This window comes from Theropithecus gelada, chromosome 11, assembly GCF_003255815.1.
Source record: "Theropithecus gelada isolate Dixy chromosome 11, Tgel_1.0, whole genome shotgun sequence".
Classification (NCBI taxonomy): Eukaryota; Metazoa; Chordata; class Mammalia; order Primates; family Cercopithecidae; genus Theropithecus; species Theropithecus gelada.
The window spans coordinates 119,020,471-119,025,444 of NC_037679.1; positions in this window are offsets into that span (position 1 = coordinate 119,020,471).

A 4,974-nucleotide genomic window follows, 5' to 3' on the forward strand; every position below is an offset into this window, starting at 1 on the left:
CAAATCTCCACTTACCACTCCAACCTATGTCTATTTCCTAATCCACCGAGACCCCACATCTCCTAATCATACGCTGCCTACGTGTTTTCTTTTTCATATTAGCTAAAAGTGTATGGATGGTGGAGGAATGCCTAATGTACCACCTACATTAGAAACAGTTGCACTAGGAACACAGATTCTTTTCTATCACTCTAAGTACCTAGCATAGGACTGGGCTCCAAATAGTTGTTGAATTAATATGTATTTTTTTAACTCAGAAGGAAATACCTGAAAAGGAAAGTACAGAGCATAAATCTAAAAAAAAAAAAAAAAAAAAAAAAAAAGGAAAAAAAATCTGTTGAGGGAAAAAATCCTAGCTCACTGGTTTTTTTTTTTTTTTTTTTTGGCTACAGGGAAGGAGTGAATCATAGATTAAGCAGCATCATCGATGATTCTGTTTTTGAACAGGATGGCATAAAATCAGATGGAACAAGTATGTATGTGTTTCTTCAGGATTGTTCTGTTTTCTTACGGTTTGGAGAAAATGATTTTCTTTTCATAAAACTCTTGTATGTGTTTCAGTGAAGATGAGCACAGATACAACAGATTCTACGTCGGGGAGCTTCGAGGCTTTGGGAGGAGACACATCTAAGGGAGTCTTGTAAGCCTTACTCTGCTTTCGCAAGTGTTTCAACTTCATTTTTCTTGTTTATATAAATCTATGTATTTCAGTTACGATAAAGTCACTTTGCTCTTTTTTTGCAGTAGAGTTAACATAATTGATTTTAAATTCTTAACTGATTCTAATAACGCCTGCATTACAGTTTCACTAGGAACACAAATTCTCGTGTGACTAGTAATCCCAAAATCACTTGCTCTCTCATGAAGCCCTTCTCCTTCATTAATTTCATGAGCTTCTTTTTTTTTTTTTTTTTTTTTTTTTTTTTTTTTTTTGAGACGGAGTCTCGCTGTGTCTCCCAGGCTGGAGTGCAGTGGCGTGATCTCAGCTCACTGCAAGCTCCGCCTCCCGGGTTCACGCCATTCTCCCGCCTCAGCCTCCCAAGTAGCTGGGACTACAGGCGCCCGCCACCACACCCGGCTAGTTTTTTGTATTTTTAGTAGAGACGGGGTTTCACCATGTTAGCCAGGATAGTCTCGATCTCCTGACCTCGTGATCCACCCGCCTCGGCCTCCCAAAGTGCTGGGATTACAGGCTTGAGCCACCGCGCCCAGCCAATTTCATGAGCTTCTTGTAGGGAAAAAGTTCCACTTGAAGTAGGGTTATGATATTGACCTTAAGCTCTTTTGGAAATTATTTTAAAGCACTTCTTTAGTAGAATCTTTTAGACATGAATGAGAAAAGCTGTTTCCCATGACATGTGTAAGTTTTAGATATTAAGGAGAGTGGTTCTGCCTCTCCCTTATTTTATCTTTGCCACTTCGGGTTTATCCATAAAGAAAAGTGGTGTGGGCTGGGCGCGGTGCCTCATGCCTGTAATCCCAGCACTTTGGGAGGCCGAGGTGGATGGATCACTTGAAATCAGAAGTTTGAGACCAGCCTGGCCCACATGGTGAAACACCATCTCTACTAAAAATACAAAAATTAGCCAGGCATGGTGGCACGTGCCTGTAATCCCAGCTACTTGAGAGGCTGAGACACGAGAACGGCTTGAACCTGGGAGGTGGAGGTTGCAGTGAGCTGAGATTGTGCCACTGCACTCCAGTCTGGGTGACAGAGCAAGACTCTATCTCAAAAAAAAGAAAAGAAAAGAAAAGAAAAGTGCAGTGGGAACTATGTTCTCACTGAGCTAGGCCCTGGGATAAGATAGCAAAAAAGAAAAGGAGGCCTGGGGTTCCATGAAACACACAGTCCAGACTCTGAAAGGATTTGTGAACTGATGTCATGGCAAATGATGCTCATAAACATTGACAAGTTATACAAAACATTAGGAAAGATGAGTACTGAATTGTGAGCCACAGACTACAATGATAAGACTCTAGGAATTGTTTCCTAGGGAAACCTGCCGAGATTCCTTCACGGAAAGAATATAGGCTGGGCAGGGTGGCTCATGCCTTTAATCCCAGCACTTTGGGAGGCTGAAGAGGGTAGATCACTTGAGGTCAGGAGTTCAAGACCAGCCTGGCCAACATGGTGAAACCCCATCTCTACTAAAAATACAAAAATTAGCCGGGTGTGGTGGCGCACGCCTGTAGTCCCAGCTACTCTGGAGGCTGAGGCAGGAGAGAATCACTTGAACCTGGGAGGCAGAGGATTGTGCCACTGCACTCCAGCTTGGGCGACAGAGCGAGACTCTGTCCCAAAAAATGAAGAAAAAAAAAAAAAAAAAAGAATATCGTGTCCATTTATTTCAGGATCTCTCATATTCCAGGCAAAAATAGGAACTCTTCAGTTTAGAAGACAGATGTTGAGAGTGAGGGGGAAAAGAATCAACAAAAACTGTGGAAGTTGATTTTACAACTGGCAAATGGTGGCTACTTGGAAATTTTGGGAAACATCTTTGACGCTATTGTAATAAACATCTGAATAACTACTATATCAATCGATTATGTTTATGATGACAGATGAGGGTAAAATTAAAAAAAAAAAAAACTCACCAGAACTTCAAAGTTTGGTTTGTTTAACCATATACCTTATTTTATTAGAAGGCATTAGTGACGTGAAGGTTATTTTCATCTATTCTTTCACTTGCAGAGAGGTGTCTGATTTGATTGCCTACGTAGCAGACCTTCATTTCAACAAACAAAAACTTGAAGAAGAAAATAATAAGTTTAAGTTGGCTTTAGAAAACCTGGAAGAAACTAACAGCCAGTTATCAGAGGACTGTACCGAATTGCGCCTTCAGGTAAAAAGGTGAGCCACAGTAGGGTCCGGTGTGCTGGGAACTTTCAGTTCTTTTTTCTTTTTAAAAATACCTTCTAAAAATTGAGAGTCACATAGCATAAAATTCACTCTCTTAAAGTATACAATTCAGTGTTTTTAGAGTATATTCTCTGGCTGGGCATGGTGGCTCATGCCTGTAATCCCAGCACTTGGGGAGACTGAGGCAAGTGAATCACTTGAGGTCAGGAGTTTGAGACCAGCCTGGCCAACATGGTGAAACTCCATCTCTACTGAAAATACAAACATTAGCTGGGCATGGTGGCACGATCCTGTAATTCCAGCTATTCCGGAGGCTGAGGCAAGAGAATCGCTTGAACCTGGCAGGCGGAGGTTGCAGTGAGCCAAGATTGTGCCATCACACTCCAGCTTAGGTGACAGAGCAAGACTCTGTCTCAAAACAAAAAACAAACAAACAAAAATTGAGTATATTCTCAAGGTTGTGCAATCATCACCATTATCCAATGCCAGGATATTTTCATCACTCCAAAAAGAAACTCCATACTTATCAGCAGGTACTCTCCATTTCCTCTCTTCTTAGCCCCTGGCAACCTCTATTCTACTTTCTGTCTCTATAGATTAGCCTATTCTGGGCATTATATATAAATGGAATCATACAATATGTGAACTTTTGTATGTAGCTTATTTCGCTTAGCATAATGTTTTTAAGGTTCATCCATGTTATAGTGTGTATTACTACCTCATTTCTTTTTATGGCTGAATAATATTCAATTGTATAGATATATCAGATTTTGTTTATCCATTCTTCAGATGATGGACATTTGGGGTGTTTCCACTTTTTGGCTATTAGGAATAATGCTGCCATGAACATTCGTGCATGAGTTTTTGACTGGAAATGTTTCTTTCGTTCTTTTTTTTTTGGAGACAGGGTCTCACTTTGTCACCCAGGCTGGAGTACAGCGGCATGATCTCAGCTCACTGCATGCAACCTCCATCTCCTGGGCTCAAGTGCTTTTCCGGCCTCACCCTCCCTCCCCCAAGTAGCTGGGACTACTGGCACGTGCCACCATGCCTGGCTAATTTTTGTGTTTTTGTAGAGACAAGGTCTTGCCATGTTGCCCAGGTTGGTCTTGAATGCCTGGTCTCAAGTAATCTGCTCACCTCGTCCTCCCAAAGTGCTGGGATTATAGGAGTGAGCCTCCATGCCCAGTCATATGTTTCACTAAAGCATTCTCATCCTCAGAATCTTTGACCTTGTCTAGTCCAGTCTCCAAACTAATCTTTAAAAAAGTTGCTTACCTCAAGTCCTCTTCATTTCACAATGGCTTATTTATTATTTAACGGAAATATAAAAATTCAAAGTTTCTTTAACAAAACTGCTTTGAATGAATGTGTTGGTCAGGATTTTTGGTTGGAACCACTGGAATCTAACTCTGGTTAAATAAGCAGTCAAGAAACATATCTGAAAGGAATTAAGTAACTTACATAATGGACAGAAAGGCTGGAGAATCCAGATGGGCAATCAGAACGCCACTGTCTACAAAATTAAGCCACGTGTCTTTCTCTTTTCTCCTTCTCCTAATCCCTTCTGAAGAGTGTCTGTTTCCTTTGGGTTCCCGCAACCTAGTTTTGATACCGTCTAGTTGTCCCATCATAGTGTAATTTGTTTTCTGTATTAAATGTTTAGGCAGGAGAGTTCCCTTGACCCCCTTGTGGGACTTGCAACAAGGATGCTTGTTTGCTCAGCTGCCACGCTCCAAACCCTTGAAGGAGGGGGAGCATGCAGGTGAGCAGGTGTAGGAGCTGGCGTGAGTGCCTTTGGGTGCCAGCAGGCACAAACCCTGTACCAGCCTGTGGCAGCATCTAGGGGTTGCCCACAACCTCTGGAGCCCCAGAGGGCATGTGTTACAAGTAATACTCTTTTAGCATTTGCCATCCATGGACAGCTAAGAGTTAAACTAGCTCAGTGGAGGATCAAGGTGACAGCCTTTTTCATCCTGCCCTCTTGGTACCTGGGTTCTTGTCCAACATCCAGGAAGAATCAGGGCACACAGACTTGAAGGATGGTGAACGTGGAGATTGTATCGAGTGGTGGATGTGGTTCTCAGCAGGATGGGGAGCTGGAAAGGGGATGG